Source organism: Phyllobates terribilis, unplaced genomic scaffold (assembly GCF_046119375.1).
Source record: "Phyllobates terribilis strain yellow unplaced genomic scaffold, ASM4611937v1 Scaffold_1__5_contigs__length_1240528914, whole genome shotgun sequence".
Taxonomy (NCBI): domain Eukaryota; kingdom Metazoa; phylum Chordata; class Amphibia; order Anura; family Dendrobatidae; genus Phyllobates; species Phyllobates terribilis.
Genome location: NW_027362761.1, coordinates 998,828,271 through 998,849,545, shown reverse-complemented (window position 1 = coordinate 998,849,545; position 21,275 = coordinate 998,828,271).

Here is a 21,275-nt window from a genome sequence, read left to right as displayed (position 1 = left end):
GATGGATTACCTAAAGTTTTTCAGAACTTTAATACCAGTTCTTAGGATAGGTGAGCAATATCTGAACAGTGGGGTCCAAATCTATGCACTTCCACTGACCAGCTGATCACAGGGATGGTGGACCAACGGATGTCACACAGTTTTATACATTGTGCAGTGGCAGTGAGTGGTACTGCAAGCTCAATCCTATAGAAGTCAGGGAAAGAGCTTGCAGTACCAGTCATAGCTACTACACAATGTATAAAGCTGTGCTACCATCTTAAGGATAAGCAATCATTATAAAAGTCATAGAAAACCTCATAAAATCTTAAAGTCTTGTAATGAACCTTCATTACCAGTTCAAACCCTTAAAAGCCATTTTCCTAATTACTTTAGCAACTTGTTTTGTATGCTGGCAGCTGACTAGCTTGTGATGACCAGTTGAACAACAGTGAACATGAGTGTCCGAAACCTTCAAGAAACAAAAGCTCAAGTCTCACCTCTTGAGCTCGCTATTCACATTAGATTCTGTAGCTGTTGGCTAAACAATGATTGGGCTGATCATTCAGCTGACAGCCATCTTGGCTAGCTCTCTGATACACAAGAGCGCTCGTTCAGCCACGCACTTCTGTGTACTCTATGAGAGATATATAAAAGCAGAGATCAAAAAGACAAAATCAGAAATATTCAATGCCAATACAAAACATAGTAAATTAAAGGATTGTGTGTTTTATCACTTGCTTTGATATATTATGTAGCGCTGGCGTCCCTGCCCTCTGCTAGGCAGGGACGCTGCTCCCCTCACCGCTCTGCTGTCAGCGCGCGCTCCGTCCCGGCGTCCTCTCCCCGCTCTGCTGGCAGCGCGCGCTCCGTCCCGGCGTCCTCCTCCTGCTCTGCTCCGTGCCCGGCGTCCTCTCCCCGCTTTGCTGTCAGCGCGCGCTCCTTCCCGGCGTCCTCCTCCCGCTCTGCTCTCAGCGCGCGCTCCTTCCCGGCCCCTGTGCTTAGGGCGCGCGCGCGCGCGCTCCCCTCCTCTTAAAGGGGCCGCGCGCGCCGTCCTAAGGAGTCCCCGGCCAATGGCCGGAGGACTTCATCATATATAAGGCACCTCCTCCAAAATGGAGGTGCCCGAGCAATGTTGTTTGCACCTGTGTCTCACCTGTGCTTCAGCCCTCAGGTCCCGTTGCCAGTTACCTGCCAGTTTCCTGCTAGTTACCTGCCAGTTACCTGCCTGATTCCTGCCTGAATACTTGTTACCTGTCTGCCAGTCTGAGGTCCGACGGTCTGCCTTACTACTCCTGTCAGTCTGTCTAAAGGACCAGCCTGCCCGCTCACCTGGGAGCGCATATCAGCTACCTGCCTGCTTGCCTGAGGTCCGACGGTCTGCCTTGCTACTCCGGTCAGTCTGTCTATGGACCAGCTTGCCCGCTCACCTGGGAGCGCTTCTCCGTTATCTGCCTGCTTGCCAGCCCGGAGGCTCCGTTGTCACGTGCTGTGACCACCAGCTATCTCAGAGACTCTTGCCCGCTCACCTGGGAGCGCATCTCCGTTACCTGCCTGCTTGCCAGCCCGGAGGTCCCGTTGTCACGTGCGGTGACCACCAGCTATTCCAGAGACTCTTGCCCGCTCACCTGGGAGCGCTTCTCCGTTACCTACCTGCCTGCCAGCCCGGAGGTTCCGCCGTCACGTGCCGTGACCACCTGCTATTCCAGAGACTCTCGCTTGCTCACCTGGGAGCACACATCTACCATCTACCTGCTAGCCTACCCGGAGGCTCTGCCATCACAGGTCGTACCTACCCCTTACCCAGAGACTGCCCTGATCACTTGCCGTAACTCCCTGTCCGTTCACCCAGAGACTGCCACCCGCTCCCTTACAAGGGCCGCCCCCTTGTATAGTAGCTCAGAGGTTCCGCCTCCCGGACCCGTTACAGTTTGCTCGGGCCATGGAACCCGGTGGCACCCAAGCTCCCTCGCTCTCGGACCTCTGTCTTGAACTGTCCCGTCTGAAGTCCCAACAGGAGGCCATCCTGGGTCATCTGCGGAATGTTAATACTCGCCTGAACACCCTGTCTGATCCTGCAACTATGGCCAGTACCATGGTATCCTTTTCCGGACCCCGGCTCTCTGCACCTCCTCGCTTCGGAGGCGACTCCGTCCTGGCTCGGGGCTTCATAAATCAGTGCACCCTGCATTTTGAACTATTGTCCCACCAGTTTAACTCCGACCGAGCCAAAATTGCATTCATCATGTCCCATCTCACCGGGGAGGCTCTGGCCTGGCTAAATCCTCTGTGGGAGAGAGGAGACCCCCTGGTGTCCGACTTGCCTGCCTTTCTCACGGCTTTCCGGAAAGCCTTCGACGAACCCGGACGGAGGACCTCATCCGCATCATCTCTGCTACGCCTCCGACAGGGAAGCCTCACCGTGGGTCAATATGCCATACGGTTCCGCACCCTTGCCTCGGAGCTGGTCTGGGATAACGAAGCTCTGGTATCCGTCTTCTGGGAGGGTCTGTCCGGCCGTATTAAAGATGAACTTGCTGGTCGGGACATTCCTACCACTCTCGATGACCTAATAACTCTTGCCACCCGGATTGACCTACGGTTCCAGGAACGTGCCAAAGAGGTCACCCGTGAAAAGGGGCTTCCACGTCTGGGTCCTACTTTTCTGAAACCCGTCACTCCTTCCGTTTCTCCCCAGGTACACTCTCCTGAGCCTATGCAGGTCGACCAGACCAAGATGGTCAAATCCCGTCAGGACTTTCGCCGTGCCGAGGGGAGCTGCTTCTACTGTGGCAGTAAGGAGCATCGGATCCGTGCCTGCCCGGAGAGGTCGGGAGAACGCCTGTGTCTAGGTTCGCTCAGAGGACTTGATCTAGACAAAAATAAATCCTCTCCATCCCTGCTGCTGTCTGTCTCAATCATCTGCGGGGAGAATCGTTATTCCGAACTAGCCCAACTTGACTCTGGAGCAGCCGGAAATCTTATTTCACTGTCCCTGGTGGAGAAATACCGCATCCCCACCAAACCTCTGGCTGTACCCTTGTCTGTTGTTGCCGTGGATGGGGGCCTCTTATCTCGCCCCATCCAATTCATCACCGAATCCATTACTCTGCAAGTGGGTATGCTGCATTCAGAGAGTATCTCCCTTCACGTTCTGCCTGGACTCTCTCACGCCCTCTTGCTAGGTCTGCCTTGGCTCCAGAGACATGCACCCGTGCTTGACTGGCAAACCGGAGAAGTCCTTCGCTGGGGACAAGACTGTCATAAAACCTGTCTGGTTCCCGTCCATTCCGTCCGTCCCTCTCCTATCCCAGCTAATCTACCTGGACTTCCGATTCCTTATTGGTCTTGTGCTGATGTCTTTGATATGGAGGAGGCAGAGACATTACCACCTTGTAGACCATGTGACTGCCCCATCGATCCCGCCAGAGTAATGCAGGTGGCCCCCGTGAGTCTAAATTGTCTCCCTCCTGGTAAGACGTTCGTATCGGTACCTGATCGGGAGAGGATCCTACACTGGGGTCATTCGTCTAAACTAGCTGGCCACGCCGGTCAGAAAAAGACCCTCCAGCTTATTACCCGGCACTACTGGTGGCCTAACCTGCACAAGGATGTTATGGACTTTGTTTCTGCCTGTGTGTCCTGCGCTCGCAACAAGGTTCCGAGACACCTGTCGGCCGGCCGCCTTCTTCCTCTGCCAGCACCTGCTGCCCCCTGGCAGCATATAGCGATGGACTTCGTAACTGATCTGCCCGTCTCTGCCGGTTGTACGGTCATTTGGGTGGTCGCTGACCGCTTTTCCAAGATGGCTCACTTCATTCCCCTGCCAGGTCTTCCGTCTGCACCCGAGCTGGCCAGAGTCTTTATCCGCCACATCTTCCGTCTTCATGGCCTGCCCCGTCACATCGTGTCGGATCGAGGAGTACAGTTCACTTCTCGTTTCTGGAGAGCCACTTGTAAATTGCTAGACGTCACTCTGGACTTCTCCTCCGCTTACCACCCACAGTCTAATGGTCAAGTGGAGCGGATCAATCAGAACCTGACCAGTTACCTCCGGCACTTCGTTAATGCTCACCATTCTGACTGGGTGGATCTCCTGCCAAGGGCCGAATTCTCGTACAACAATCACAAGAGCGAGTCTTCCTCCATATGGGAGAGTACCCGGTCCGCACTCCTTCTGTCATCCGAGCGTATGAAGAGGCACGCTGACAAAGGACGTCTGGATCCTCCTCAATTCCGTCCTGGGGATAAAGTCTGGCTCTCGTCCAAATATGTCCGGCTCAAGATCCCTTCCTATAAGTTGGGGCCTCGGTTCATCGGCCCACTGGAGGTTATCAGTCAGATCAACCCGGTGGCCTATAAATTGAAACTCCCGGCCAACTTACGGATCCCTAACTCCTTCCATGTATCTCTCCTCAAACCTGTGGTACTTAACTCTTTTTCTAAGTCTACAGGTACGCCTCTTGCTCCGGTTTCTGCTGAGGACGAGTTTGAGGTAGAGAACATTCTTGCCACCAAAAGGGTAAGAGGAAAGACCTTTTTCTTGGTAGATTGGAGGGGGTTTGGTCCTGAGGAGAGAACGTGGGAGCCCCGGGAGAATATCCATGCCCCTCTCATCCTAGCTAAATTTCTGTCTGGCCTAAAAAAGGGGGGGCCTAAAGGGGGGGGTACTGTAGCGCTGGCGTCCCTGCCCTCTGCTAGGCAGGGACGCTGCTCCCCTCACCGCTCTGCTGTCAGCGCGCGCTCCGTCCCGGCGTCCTCTCCCCGCTCTGCTGGCAGCGCGCGCTCCGTCCCGGCGTCCTCCTCCTGCTCTGCTCCGTGCCCGGCGTCCTCTCCCCGCTTTGCTGTCAGCGCGCGCTCCTTCCCGGCGTCCTCCTCCCGCTCTGCTCTCAGCGCGCGCTCCTTCCCGGCCCCTGTGCTTAGGGCGCGCGCGCGCGCGCTCCCCTCCTCTTAAAGGGGCCGCGCGCGCCGTCCTAAGGAGTCCCCGGCCAATGGCCGGAGGACTTCATCATATATAAGGCACCTCCTCCAAAATGGAGGTGCCCGAGCAATGTTGTTTGCACCTGTGTCTCACCTGTGCTTCAGCCCTCAGGTCCCGTTGCCAGTTTCCTGCCAGTTTCCTGCTAGTTACCTGCCAGTTACCTGCCTGATTCCTGCCTGAATACTTGTTACCTGTCTGCCAGTCTGAGGTCCGACGGTCTGCCTTACTACTCCTGTCAGTCTGTCTAAAGGACCAGCCTGCCCGCTCACCTGGGAGCGCATATCAGCTACCTGCCTGCTTGCCTGAGGTCCGACGGTCTGCCTTACTACTCCGGTCAGTCTGTCTATGGACCAGCTTGCCCGCTCACCTGGGAGCGCTTCTCCGTTATCTGCCTGCTTGCCAGCCCGGAGGCTCCGTTGTCACGTGCTGTGACCACCAGCTATCTCAGAGACTCTTGCCCGCTCACCTGGGAGCGCATCTCCGTTACCTGCCTGCTTGCCAGCCCGGAGGTCCCGTTGTCACGTGCGGTGACCACCAGCTATTCCAGAGACTCTTGCCCGCTCACCTGGGAGCGCTTCTCCGTTACCTACCTGCCTGCCAGCCCGGAGGTTCCGCCGTCACGTGCCGTGACCACCTGCTATTCCAGAGACTCTCGCTTGCTCACCTGGGAGCACACATCTACCATCTGCCTGCTAGCCTACCCGGAGGCTCTGCCATCACAGGTCGTACCTACCCCTTACCCAGAGACTGCCCTGATCACTTGCCGTAACTCCCTGTCCGTTCACCCAGAGACTGCCACCCGCTCCCTTACAAGGGCCGCCCCCTTGTATAGTAGCTCAGAGGTTCCGCCTCCCGGACCCGTTACATATTAGATGTATTTTCTCCAATGCATGAAATTTGCTTATATGTTACGAAATGCGAATGTCTTGAAATTAGTATTGTCACGGTTTCATCATTTACTGTGGCCTAGGGATGCTGTGAGTGACATCTTAGGATCTGGAGTGTGCTGGACTGTCAGTATTGTGAGTGACAGCCCAGTTTTCCAATCTGATGCTGGGGAGTGCTTGGCTCTCAACTGTTATGATCTGCAAACAAGAACTAAGGAAAGAAGGGGAAAGCTTTCCCTACAGTAAGACTAAGCTGAATCCCTACGATGTAGCTGGCTGTCTGTTCCTAGCGAACAGAACCGCCTTAGTCCTAGGCTAGTCTGAACGAAGACCTATAGAATAAAGGGAAGGGGTCCCTAAAAGAACTAAGGACTGGAACAAAAATGGGACACCTCCTGAACAGAGAAAGTTGTTGCAGAAAACAAAAGATAAACTGTCAAAAAGGTACTAGAGGTCCCAAAGGACCAAGCAAACTGAGAGATATAGGCACCGAAGCACCTGGCTAGCAAAACAGTCAAACAACACGGAAGTCCAGCACAGCCAAAAAGGCGGAGCTGAAATATAAAGGCAGATGGTCTGGTGACCGCAAAACACAAGATGGAAAAAACAAGCAGGAGGGTTCTAACATCAACATTTTGATTGACAGCCCTTCTGCTCAATCTGGCCTAGACTGTGGGCGTTCCTCCAGGTGCTTCCCGTTCTTGATTAATAACTAGCTATTTAGCTGGCTATCTATGAGCAGACCATTGTCAGCTGTACCTTTGCTCTGTAATGTGTGCATTGCTCTTTGTATGATTCCCTAATCTTGTTGCCGGACTTTGGATTTGTCATGACTATTTGTGTGTGTTGTCCCTTTTGCTGTTGATGCACTCTGACCTCAGGTACCTGACCCTGGATTTGGCCTCTGATTACCCATTTCTCTTATCCCCTGATCTTGACGTTCCCTTCTGGCATTTTACTCCGGAATGTTACCTGACCACGCCTTTGTATTGCCCCTCTGTACTATGAGCCCTTCTGGTATCTGACCTTGGACCTCCTGACTACTCTGTCACAAGGCTTGCCTGTGAGTTCTAAAAACATCACAAAACTAAACAGTACAGGTGTTAAACAAACATTCATAAATAAATACATACATATACAGTATGCATACAGAGTATAAGACTGTTAATAGATATTCCTTTAACCCTGTATGAGTAAAGCTGAAGGATCCAATATGTCTGCAGATAACAGTCAGAATATACACTAGAAATATTTTCCCTATATACTGTATATGCCTATAGCTGCCAAAAGGATCAACACCAACCACAGTTTTTGGACAGTTTTGTCAAAGGCCCAATAGTAACATTGATTCTGGGGCCCACTGTTCAGCAAAGTTCAAATATTACATTACCCTCATTCACAAATTTGCCTATGCAGATTTGTGAATGACCAGGCTAAAGTGGCATTCGTTATGTCTCATCTCACCGGAGAGGCGTTGGCGTGGCTCAATTACCTGTGGGAGAGAGGGGATCCTCTGGTGTCCAATCTCCAGGCTTTCCTTGCGGCTTTCCAGGGGGTTTTCAATGAGCCCGGAAGCACATCCTCGACTGCCTCCTCTCTTCTTTGACACCGCCAAGGGAGCCTCACTGTGGACCAGTACGCTGTGCGTTTCCGCACCCTGGTGTCAAAACTTGCCTGGAACAATGAGGCTCTGGTGACAACCTTTTGGGAAGGCCTTTCTGGGCGGATAAAGGACGAACTAGCCGGTCGTGACATACCCACCTCTCTGTAAGACCTGGTGTCATTGGCCACACGGATCGACATCCGGTTCCAGGAGCGTTCTAAGGAGGTGATCGGTGAGAGAAAACCTCTGCGGCTTGCACCAACCTTCCAAAGGCCAGTCTCTTAACCAGCAACTGCCTCGGCCTCCTCCCCAGAATCTATGCAGGTAGACCAGGTAAAGATGGTCAAGTCTCGTCAGGAGGCCCACCGCCCCAAGGGAAGTTGCTTTTACTGTGGCAGTTCTAAGCATCTAATCCGTTCTTGTCCAATGAGACTGGGAAACTCCAGTGCCTAGGATTGCTTGGAGAGGTCGTCCTGGGCAAAAATTCTTCCTCTCCATCCCTGACCCTGTCGGTTTCGGTAACCTGTGGTAAGACACTTATTTTGAGACTGACTATCTGGATTCCGGTGCCACTGGGAATCTTATCCAATAGGCCATTGTGGAGCAATATCAGATCCCTATTCGTCATCTTCCGGATCCGTTAGCGGTTTCCTCGGTGGATGGGAGGCCAGTTTCAGAGTACATCTTATGATCACTGAGCCTGTAGTTCTCCAGATAGGAATGCTACACTCTGAGAAAATCTCCTTCTATGTGCTGTCTGGCCTCTCTCACTCTTTACTGCTTAGAGTGCCTTGGCTTCGGACACATGAGCCGGTCTTGAACTGGAATACGGGAGAGGTGCTCCGCTGGGGCCAGGAGTGTCACAAAACATGCTTGGTTCCCGTCCGTCCTACTCGACCTCCATCCACTCCTGCTAGTCTCCCCGGCTTGCCGGCACCTTATTGTACATACGCGAACGTCTTCGGCAAAAGGGGGACTGAAACACTACCCCCTCATAGGCCATATGACTGTCCTATCGATCTCATTCCTGGTGCCTCTCCACCCCGAGGTCGAATTTACCCCCTGTCTTTGGCCGAGACTCGTGCTGTGTCCGAATACATTGAAGAGAATCTGGGGTTTTATCCAGAAATCCACCTCTCCGGCAGGAGCAGGATTCTTCTTCGTCAAGAAAAAGGATGGCTCTCTTCGCCCTTGTATCGACTATAGGGGTCTAAATTTAATCACCATCAAGAACAAGCATCCTCTGCCTCTCATCTCCGAGTTGTTTGATCGCCTCAAAGGTGCAAAGATCGTCACCAAGCTCGATCTCCATGGCGCATACAATCTTATCTGGATTCGCCAGGGTGACGAATGGAATACTGCATTTAACACTCGGGATGACCACTACAAGTACCGCGTGATGCCCTTCAGACTCTGCAATGCTCCAGCAGTCTTCCAAGAACTAGTGAATGACATGTTCCGAAATCTTCTATATTCCTGTGTGTTAGTGTACCTGGATGATATCCTGGTGTTCTCTTTTGATCTGCTTTCACATCAAAGAGATGTTCGGCAGGTATTGCAGAGGCTCAGTAACAATCGTCTGTATGCCAAATTCGAGAAATGCGTTTTTCAACAGACTTCACTCCCCTTCCTGGGATACATAATCTCTGAGACCGGGCTTAAGATGGACCCCGAAATAGTGTCTACCATTCTAAAATGGCCCTCGACCTGAGGGGGTTGAAGGCTATACAGCGGTTTCTGGGATTTGCTAATTATTATCGCCTGTTCATCACTCACTTTTCCTCCCGGACTGCTCCTATCTCCGCCTTGACCGGCAAAGAGGTTAATCCCAAGGTATGGACTCCCGAAGCGGAAAGTGCATTCATGTCCTTGAAACAAGCCTTCTCCTTGGTTCTGGTACTTCATCGTCCAGACAGTAACAAGCAGTTATTCCTGGAGGTTGACGCCTCTTCCTCTAGGGCTGGAGCAGTTCTCACTCAGAAATTCTTGTCTGGGCGAATGGTGACCTGCGGCTTCTTCTCCAAGCTCTTTTCTCCTTCGGAGCACAATTATTCCATTGGAGATCGAGAACTGCTTGCCATCAAATTGGCGCTGAAGGATTGGCGGTTCTTACTAGATGGGGCCTAACATCCGGTGGTTGTCTACAAAAATCTCGCCTATTTGCAGTCTGCTCAACGACTTAATCCTCGTCAGACCAGATGGTCTTTGTTCTTTGCCCGCTTCAATTTCTCTCTTCACTTCCATCCGGCAGACAAGAATATCAATGCAGACACGCTCTCCCATTCATTCCTGTCTACTGATCAAGAGGAGGAACCTCAACACATCATTGAGCCCTCCAGAATAATGACTGTCACCCCGTTTGCTCTGTCTCACCCACCTGCCGATAAGACTTTTGTAGAGGCTCCGGATAGGAAGAGGGTCTTATTCTGGGGTCATTCGCCTAAACTAGCAGGTCATGCCGGTCAGAGGAAGACACTTCTGCTAATTTCCTGACATTATTGGTGGCCGACCTTACGCAAGGACGTTGCGGATTTCATCTCTGCCTGCTCTTCCTGTGCCCAAAACAAGACACCTAGACAACTTCGACTGGTCGACTTCTTCCGCTACCATAGGCAACATATTGCGATGGATTTCATCACAGATCTCCCTGTTTCAGCCAGTTGTACTGTCATTTGGGTGGTCGATGACCACTTTTCCAAAATGGCCCATTTCATTCCCTTACCGGGTCTTCCTTCTGCGCCAGTGCTTGCTAAAGACTTCATCCTTCACATCTTCCGTCTCCACGGCCTACCTCTTTATATCATCTTGGATAGAGGAGTTCAGTTTACTTCACGCTTCTGGAGAGCCACGTCCCAGCTGCTGAATGTCGCATTGGATTTCTCATCAGCCTATCATCCACAGTCCAATGGCCAGGTTGAGTGTATCAATCAGATCCTCACTAGTTTCCTTCGGCACTTCATCAACGCTCACCATAGCGACTGGGTGGAAGTTCAGCCTTGGGCCGAGTTATCCTACAATAACCATGTGAGTGAATCCTCTGCCAAATTGCCGTTTTTTGTGGTGTACGGACAGTACCCCAATATTCCATTTCCTGTCTCTACTTCCGTTGACAATCCTGCTGCGGAGTCTCTTGTCAGAGACTTTTCTGCAATTTGGGAAGACACTAAATCTGCACTGTTGCAGTCCTCTGAGCAGGTGAAGAGACACGCCGTCAAGAGATGCCTGGATCCACCTCTATTCCGTCCGGGTGATAAGGTCTGGTTATCTTCCATGTATGTCCGTCTTAAGATGCCTTCTTACAAGTTGGATCTGCGTTTCATCAGTCCAGTCCTTTTGAGATTCAGAGTCAAATCAATCCAGTGGCGTACAAGTTGAAAATCCCTGCCTCTTTACGGATCCCCAATTCCTTTCATGTGTCTCTCCTCAAACCGGTAATCCTCAATTCCTTCTCTGACGATCCAGGTACTTCTCCTGCTTCAGTCTCCGCTGAGGACGTCTTTAAGGTAGAGAACATTCTGGCTACGAAGAGGGTAAGAGGAAAGACTTTCTTTCTTGTGGATGGGAGGGGACTTGGTCCTGAGGAGAGGTCATGGGAGCCCAGGGAGAACATTCATGATTCTCTTCTTCTGGAAAAATTTCTTGCGGGCTTGAAGAAGAGGGGGCATAAGGGAGGGGGTACTGTAGCGTCAGGGTCTCTGCCTCCTGCCCGGCAAAGATGCCGATCCCCTTACCGCTGTGGTCCGGTATCCTCCACTCAGCTTCCTGCCTCACAGACTGTGCTGGCCCGGGGTGCGCGCACTGCACGCAGATCCCCGGGCACTGTGCTTAGGGCGTGCTCCCTGCTTCTTAAAGGGACCGCGCACGTCATCCTACAATGTCCCTGGCCAATGGCCAGAGGACACCTGTTATTTAAGGCACCTCCCCCAAGATGGAGGTGCCTGTGCAATGTTGAAGTTTGTGTGCTAACACTCTCTCCAGCCCTCAGGTCCCAGCCATTCCCGCCAGCCTGTCTATCAGCCGTGCCCACCAGCCGGCCAGCCTGTCTATCAGCCGTGCCCACCAGTCAGCTCGCCAGCCGAGCCTGTCGGTCTGCCTGCCTACCAGCCATGCTCATCTGCCAGCCCATCAGCCGTGCTTGTCTGCTTTGGCTATCAGTCCTGTGGGAGTCACCTGGTCTCACACAAGGTCGATCCCAGAGTGGCACCTGGTCCACCTTCCCGGTCCCTCCTTGGTTCACGGAGTCGACTAAGCCGCCGTGTAGCCAGGGTCGGTCCGGGTAGGCCCTTAGTCATGCCCCTCTGGTCCCTCCTTGTACCACGGCACAGTGGTTCCACCATCCAGACCCATAACAGCTGCTATTGTTCATACATAATGAATCAAGTGTATTGTGCCAACTACTGCCCAAATAGGAGAGTGGGGACTCACTCCTGCACAGAGGCCTACCCGGGGATTCACCTATTCCCCTGTGGGCCAATTCAGCTATATGACAAAATAGTAGTCAGCTCAATGCCAGAAAAAAATATTGACAATGCAATTATTGGATTTGACTGGGAATATCTTCAGTGGCCCATTACAAAGATTCATATTTAACACTCACTACTGATGTGAAACTAGAATTATCCTTTAATCACAAGAAATAATAGAAAATAAAAACAAAAAGATTCAGTGCTGTGTAATCATGAAATAGGAATCCTAAGGAACAATATCCTGAGATTATTATTTTTATTTATTTTTTAGAGCACCATTGATTGCATGGTGCTGTACATGTGAAAAAGTGTTCCATACAAAATACAAATATAAATTACAATTAAAAAACTAACAATTCCCCAATATTGGGGAATTGAGAGCCAATTAAGGGCTTTGCAGAGGGGAAAAGTGGAGGAATAGTGAGGAGAGAGATGGATTAGTGGGGCAGCAGAGTTAAGGACAGAGTTCAGAGGTGCATGACTGTTAGCAGGAAGGCCACAGGGAAGGATATTGCAGTAATCGAGCTGAGAGATGATGAGGACATGCACTAACATTTTAGTAGATTCTGGATTGAGGGAATGATGGATTCTGTAAATAATTTTGAGTTGGAGGTGACAGGAGGTGGTAAGGGCTTGGATGTGCGGTTTGAAGGACAATACAGTGTCAAGGCTTTCTCCGAGGCAGCGGACGTCTGGTACAAGGGAAAGCATGATGTAATTTATTGTGATAGATCAGGTAGAGGAATTACGTAGGATAGAGGAAAGATGATGAGTTCAGTTTTGATCACATTAAGCTTTAGGAAGAGTGATGAGAAGGAGAATAGGACACTTTGGGATTCTGGACATCAGAGAGGTGACATCTGGGCTAGAGAAGTAAATCTGAGTGTCATCAGCTTATAGATGGTACTAGAAGCCACAAAACTTTGAGTTGTCCCAGGCCAAAGGTATAAATGGAGAAGAGTAGGGGTCCCAAGACAGAGCCTTGAGGCACACCAACAGTGAGAGGGCTGGATGAGGAGGTAGAATAGGGAATGGGAAATACTAAATGTGCGGTTAGAAAGGTATGAGTTGAGGACGAGGTCTTTGACACCATGGGAAGAGAGAATCTATATTAGGAGAAAGTGGTCGACTGTATCGAAGGCAGAAGACAGGTCTAGAAGGAGGAGTATAGATAACTGTCTATTAGCTTTGACAGTAAGTCCTTTGTCATTTTGGTTAGAGCAGTTTCAGTGGAGTCATGGGGACGGAAGCCAGATTGTAGGTTATCGAAGAGTGAGCAATATGGGACGATAGCTGGATGCAGAGGTTGGATTGAGGAATGGTTTCTTCAGGATAGCTGTGATTGCGGCATGCTTAAAAGCAAAGGGAAAATACTAGAAGTTAATGATTGGTTTAAGATATGGATTAAGGCCGGGATAAGTGTGGTGGTGGGGTTAGGGATGAGATGAGATTAAATACTATTGGGTCAAGTGCACAAGTGATGAGGTGTGTTTTGGAGAGAAGATGAGTAAGCTCTCCTTTAGTCATAGAGGGGAGGAAGGTTATGGAGGAAGGGCATTGGTCTGGTCTGTTATAGGGAGGGGTTGTAGTGGTTGATTAAAAAAGACTTGGCTGATTTGGTCAATCTTGTTTGTGAAATGTGCTGCAAAGTCTTCTGCAAAAATGAGGGAGGTCAGAAGGGGCAATGGTGGGCGGGTGAGGGAGCTTTTGTTGTGATGTTTGATAGGGAGCGGAGGGTGAAGATAAGGTCGATAAAGGCAGTGGCCAAGCCTGAGGGTTGGTATATGATAGTCACTTGGAGATTGGAGGAAGAGTGGATACAAACATTGTGCACTTCAAAAGAAGGTTGATAGAGGTGGGTTTGGGTTAAAGGTACCATTCTTAGAAAGGAGAAGATCACCTCCTGCACCATGTCTATTGCCAGGGCAAGGAGTGTGGATGAAATGAAGGCCACCGTAACACAGCGTAGCAGGGGAGGCTGTGTTGGAGGGTATCAGCCATGTTTAACTGAGGCCGAGGAAGGACAGGTTTTGAGACTTACAGAGGTGATCAGTTGCATCGAGTTTATTGCAGATGGAATGGGCATTCCAAAGTGCTCCAGAGGGAGGGAGCGGGAGAGTGGTGGTCAAGTGAATGGGTTTCATGTTGGAGAGGTTGCAGTAGTTTCTAGTATGTGGGGAGTGATAGGAGGAAATAATTAGGGGTATTACTTATGGAGGTCCAGGATTGGGAGATATATCGCCAGAGAAGAAGCAAAAAGAAAGCAAACAAGTGAGAGAAGTTGAATATTCTAGAAGGAGGGATCTGAGGTTTAGAAACAGGTCTGAAGATGTGGTCAGGTGGGGGGGTGAGAGGGAAGATGAGATTATTATTTGTAGAGTAGAGTGCTGGGGTTTGTGTGAACCGGCCAGTAAACGACAGCCAATTTGGCTTGCATATATCCTATCGGTGGTCATATAACAACCTGAATTGGCAAGTTTATAGAGGCCATTAAATATTATCGCACCTAACAAGCAAGCGTTTTTCTCAGTTATTGGTTGTTTGCAAGCCTCTCTAGAAAAACTATGAATGCTTATTCCTGTATTATTGGCTCATCTGAATGGGCACTAACGTGTTTGCTTGTAGGTAACCTCACATGTTGGTTTCCTTGTAGCGGAGGAGTTGCACAGTTAGATGTTCATTTCTTTAATACCAATATGACTGATTTCATTCTCGAGGCATTTCTGCATGTCTGATACACATGTGCATAGACAGGACTGGACAGAGCAGTAGTGAAAACTCCTCTTTCACGTGTGTGCAGGTAAGAATACTCGGAGGTAGTCGACCTTTGGAATATACAAATGGATGACGTCATAAATAAAGTGATAACATGTAAAACACAAAGGCCGATCTCCTATTCTGTCCCTATAATATACCCTGCCTTGTGTGCCATGTTCTGTAGGGATCGGTGTTCACTAGTGTTGAGAGAGCACTAAAATGTTCGGGTGCTCGAAGCTCGGGCCGAGCTCGCCGTGATACTCGGGTGCTCGACCTCAGCAACGAGCCCAATGTTAGTCTATGGGAGACTCGAGCATTTTTGCGGTGGCACCCCCGGCAGTCTTTTAAAAGCCTAACAAGTGCCCAAAACGATAGTGACAGTGCTCAAATGACATGGGGACAGCATGGGGATCGCCCCAGGAAGCATTTCTGACCCCCAGGTCACTGCTGTCAACAACGTGGTCAGAGGTATTAAGCCACTTTTACAGGCTCACAATAAAACGTTCAAAAACGAAAGTGAAACTTTTTTCCTGTGAAATATGTTAAGGAACATCCTTTCCAGGGTAAAGACTTGTGTATAAGTTAAAATAAATGACCAAAAACAAAAATACTCCTCCACACCTTCGGCTATGTTCACAAGTAGCATTTTTTATGCGTTTTTGCACTTTTGTATTGCTTTCAACTATGACAAATGCATTCACCGTGAAATGTCATTTTAACATTTTACAACCTTATCTGGCCATGTGCTGTGTGACACATGCATAAATTGCTGAAAAGACAAGGGAACAGCATGGGGAAGACCCCTGGAAGCATCTCTGACTCCCAGGTCACTGTCTAAAAGTGTGCCCATCATAAGTGATCCTTACCGCATCAGAAGATGCAGACTTGCAACTATCCCCATGCAAGTTCTAGTCCCAGGGCAGTGTTCAATTGTACATCCCCCATTCCTTGCAATACAAGCTCAAGTATGCAGCCTGCCACCCACCCACCCCCAGGCTGCAATACCATACTGCTTGCTTGCTTGAACTTGAAATTGGGCCTTTTAGGCATGTGGAGGCGGAATCTGGACACCATGCCATGGCTGTGTCGGCGGCCTGGTATCCATACTCAGTCCCCAGCCGCCTGGTGGCCGGGTGTCCCCGCTTGCTCCCCAGCCTCCAGGGGGTGGCCGAGTGTCCATACTCGGTCCCCAGCCACCCCTATTTGTCCCGGTAACCTTTCCCACACTTTTCTTAGCCTGGCCTGCTTTAGGGCAGCATTGGCCAGGCCCACCGGACTATCAGACTCCTCCGGTGGGCCCTGGCTTCTCCATAAGGGGAGTTGAGAGTGCCAAGGTGAGGAGCATGATGAGGATGATAGAAGTTAGAATCTGCTTTGTTTTGTTGTAATGCAAGCGCATGTATGTAGTAGCGGCTAGGCCTGAGGTGGTCAGCGTTTTGGCGTATATCCTACCTCCTCCGAGGATTGCTGGATGTTTTCCTGCTACTATCCAAATTCTATGACTCCTGTTAAAACAAAGCTTCAGGTGATAAATGATGGATGAGGTAGTGGCAAAGGAGAAAGAGCAGGAGGAACAGGGACCATTCACATCAATATCAGGCCAGTCAACCCGATATGTCTTGTAGGATATGTTTCTGTAACAAAAGGAGCGGTTCGGCTACACAGTTATAGGGCATACAGTGAGTGCAATGCCTGCCAAAAATTTCAAGCGACCCCAATGCCCCTTGGAAATGACATGGAGGTCAGAGGACGTTAACTAAACCTTTTTTTCCATTTATAGCAACTGGGTCTCCCGTGCACTGTTGGCCTAAGCAATGAATGGAAGGCTTTCCAAAAATTATGAGGAACTGCAATGCCCCTTACAAGAGCCATGTGTGGCACCCCAGGGGTCTGGTCACCACAGTAATAGAGATATTACGTCGGAGAGCAAGTGGGAGGTTTCCTGGTCAGGATCCCTTAAACATGCAACATCCTCCTGCCCCAATCCTGGGAGGGGAGAATTCTACCCTTATAAACTGGATCTGGGGCGGGGTTGAGTGAGTCAGAGAACAGTCAGAGTCAGAGTGAGAGCAAGGGAAAGTAACAGCAAGGAGCTCTGTATGAGCTAGGAGCTAAAGACCAGGGGCTGGAATCTGAGCAGAGCTCGCCCTGGCAGAAGACAATAGGAACCGGACACAGGAGTCCGAAGCTGTGAGGACTTATATATCCAGCAGCAGAAACCAGCCGGCAGGGGATTTCAGGTCCTCTGGCCATAGAAGCCCGGAGGCTCAGTCACAAGCAAGGGACCAGCACCGCCGTCGTGGAGCGGAGGCTAACAGAAGGCCCCAAGTCACCAGCCATACGGGTGAGCACTACACGGTACACTCAGGGACGTGGGCTACTTCTACCCGCTTACAGCAAGGTAGCCAGGAAGAGTGCAGACAGACGGGGAGGCCTACAACTCCACCTGGCCAGGGGAACTCCTGCTTGCTCACAGACTGACCAGGCCTCTTATGCTAGCCAGTACTCCCGGGAGGGTCTACCTTATAATCATCAGTAAAGACCCTGAACTGCACTGCAAAGACTCTGAGTCATTCCTGCTGCGCTCGTGCACCATCACCCCCATCATCCACACTCACTGCCCTGAGGCTATACTCCTCCCGAGGGGAGTTATCCCATTCTATGCTGCGCACACAACACCAGCCTCAGCGGTCTGCCTCGCAGCGGTGGTACTCCCTGACCGCAATCCACGGGTGGCGCAGTCAGACAATTAACCTCAAAACCTAAGAAAGACTGCCACTGGTTTGACCAGCCTGAGCCACGGGACCGGGTCACCGCCACGGAGACTACAGACCCCAGAGACCCTGCACCGGGTATCCCACACACGTGTACACACGGCCCAGGGGGTGCGTCACATGCAGTACAGCATATTACAAACATAAGTCCCATTATTGGGGAGTGTGTGTCCCATAGTATTTTCTTATGCTTTCCCAGCAAAAGCTGCCAAAAATTAGGACGGAGCAACTTGCAATGCCCCTTACAAGAGCCATGCAGTACAGCATATTACAAACATAAGTCCCATTATTGGGGAGTGAGTGTCCCATAGTATTTGCTTATGCTTTTCCAGCAAAAGCTGCCAAAAATTAGGACGGAGCAGCTTGCAATGCCCCTTACAAGAGCCATGCAGTACAACATATTACAAACATAAGTCCCATTATTGGGGAGTGGGTGTCCCATAGTATTTGCTTGAGCTTTCCCAGGAAAAGCTGCCAAAAATTAGGACGGAGCAACTTGCAATGCCCCTTACAAGAGCCATGCAGTACAGCATATTACAAACATAAGTCCCATTATTGGGGAGTGGGTGTCCCATAGTATTTGCTTATGCTTTCCCAACAAAAGCTGCCAAAAATTAGGATGGAGCAACTTGCAATACCCCTTACAAGAGCCATGCAGTACAGCGTATTACAAACATAAGTCCCATTATTGGGGAGTGGGTGTCCCATAGTATTTGCTTATGCTTTCTCAGCAAAAGCTGCCAAAAATTAGGACGGAGCAACTTGCAATGCCCATTACAAGAGCCATGCAGTACAGCATATTACAAACATAAGTCCCATTATTGGGGAGTGGGTGTCCCATAGTATTTGCTTATGCTTTCCAAGCAAAAGCTGCCAAAAATAAGGACGGAGGAACTTGCAATGCTGGCACCCTGGTGGTGTAGTGGTGGTGGAGGCTGAGGATAAGGAGAAGAAGATTAAACAGCCGAAACGAGGAAGCGTATACCCATGTGTGGGTGTGAAGCGGTGCATGTGAATACACCTCCCGAAATAACACAGTGGATTTGACTTTATGTTACTCTGCTGTCATTTGGTGGTGATGAGAAGTCTGGCTCAATCCAGCCCTTGTTCATTTTGATAAGGGTCAGCTTGTCAGCATTGTCAGTTGACAGGCGAGTGCGCTTATCAGTTATAATTCCCCCAGCGGCACTAAAAACACGCTCCGATAACACGCTAGCGGCAGGGCAGGCCAGGACCTCCAAGGCGTACAGAGCGAGTTCATTCCAAGTGTCCAGCTTGGATACCCATTAATTAAAAGGCACAGAGGAATCACGGAGGACGCTGGTGCGATCGGCAAGGTACTCCCTCACCATCTTTTGAAACTTTCCACTCCTTGTGAGAGTACCCCGCGCCTCAGGGCCTGTAAGCTGGGCGGGTGTCAGAAAACTGTCCCAGAACATTGACAGTGTTCCCCTGCCTCTGCTGGATTGGAGTTGCATCTCTTTCGCCTGTACGCCTTGGTTGGGCAACGAACTGTGACCTCTGCCGCTAGCGTGTTCAGATGGGAATTTTTTTAAGAGTTCTGCAGCAAGGGCCTTCTGGTATTGCCCCATTTTTGTAGACCTCTCCACCTCAGGAATAAGAGAGTGAAAGTTCTCCTTGTAGCGGGGGTCTACAAGTGTCACCAACCAGTAATGACTGTCACCCAACATTTTGACAACGCGAGGGTCACCGTTAAGGCAGCGTAACATAAAGTCAGCCATGCGTGCCAGACTTGTAACGGGCAAGATTTCCGTGTCCTCACCAAGATGACGACTGACCATGCTCTCCTCCTCCTCCTCCTCTTCCTCCTCCCCCCTGTCCTCAGGCCACCCGCGCTGAACCGACGGTATGACACTTGTACAGGTACTACCGTCTACAACGCATGATAGCAGCTCCTGTTCTTCCTCCTCCTCCTCCTCCTCTCCCTCATTGTGCCCCAATGCACGTTGGGATGAGATGAGGCTGGGCTGTGTGTAATCGCCCGCTACGGCTTCTTGATCCATCTCATCATACTCTGGCTGCAATGCCTCCTCTTTAATTCTCTGCAGAGAGCGTTGCAAAAGACAGACAAGTGGGATGCTGACACTAATGATGGCGTCATCGCCACTCACCATCTTGGTGGCATCCTCAAAGTTTGTCAGGATGGTACATATGTCAGACATCCAGGTCCACTCCTGAAGTAGTATGTGTGGAGTCTGACCTGAATATCAACGGCCTTGTTGCAGCTGGTACTCCACAACTGCTCTCTTCTGCTCACAAATCCTTTGCATGTGGAGGGTAGAGTTCCAACGTGTGGGGACATCACACACCAGTCGGTGTGCCGGAAGCTGTAAACGCTGCTGCGACACAGAAAGGGCGGCGGAAGCTGTAGCCGACTTGCGAAAATTAGCTGACAGGCGGCGTACTTTCACGAGCAGATCTGGCAACTCGGGGTACGATTTAAGAAACCGCTGAACCATGAGGTTAAGCACATGAGCCAGGCATGGTACGTGTGTGATCTCACCTCGCCTCAGAGCCGCCACCAGGTTACGGCCATTGTCACACACGACCATGCCGGGATGTAGGTTCAGCGGTCTCAGCCACAGATCTGACTGCTCTTTCACAGCTGTCCACAACTCACAAGCAGTGTGAGGTTTATCACCTAAGCTTATGAGTTTCAGCACAGCCTGTTGCCGCTTGGCGGAGGCAGTACTGCAATGCTTCCAGCTTGTAACTGATGTGGTGATATCTGAGATGGAGGCTGAACATGAGGAGGAGGAGGAGGAGGAGGATGCGCAGGAGCTGTACACTGTGGGGGCAACTCTGACTGACATAGGGCCCGCAATCCTCGGTGTGGGGAGGATGTGTTCCGTCCCAAGGTCCGACTGGGTCCCGGCTTCCACTATGTTTACCCAGTGTGCCGTCAGAGAGATGTACCGTCCCTGGCCACAAGCACTTGTCCACGTGTCCGTTGTCAGGTGGACTCTCCCAGTAACTGCGTTGTTGAGGGCACGGCAGATGCTTTGGGACACGTGCTTGTGTAGTGCGGGGATGGCACACCGGGCAAAATAGTGTCGGCTGGGGACCGAGTACCGAGGGACAGCCACTGCCATAAGATTGCGGAAGGATTCCGTCTCCACCAGCCTAAAAGGCAGCATTTCCAATGCAAGCAGTCGTGAAATGTGCGAATTTAGGACTGTGGCCTGTGGGGCGTTAGCTGCGAATTTCCGCTTTCATTCAAAGGTCTGGGATATGGACAATTGAACGCTGCGGTGGGACGTGGACGTGGACGTTGATGCTGTTTCTTGAGAAACTGCCATAACAAGTGAAGACTGAGAGGAGGGGGCATCTTTACATGCGGTATGGACAGGGGATTGCCTTGCACACACAACAGGGGGTTCTATTGCACGCACAACAGTGGAAGAAGCAGTGGTGACACCCGCTGACACTGGTCGTGGACCCTGGGTTTCGCCCCACAAAGTCGGGTGCTTTGCTGCCATGTGCCTGATCATGCTGGTGGTGGTCAGGCAGGTAGTTTTGTCACCCCTGCTGATGCTGGCATGGCAGGTGGAACATATGGCCTTTTTGGGGTTATCAGCAGAGTCTTTAAAAGAATTCCAGACTCTGGAAGACCTAGCGCTTGTACTGGCAACGTCCCTCGTGTTGGTGTTAGGGGGAACGGTTGCCTGCCTTCTGTCTGCGGCCACCACACTGCTTCTTCCTGCCTGTTGGAGTACTCTGCCTCCCTCCCCCTGTGTGCTGCTGGCCTCACTCTGCATGTCCCCCTTCCACTTTGGGTCAGTTACTAGATCATCCACCACCTCCTCC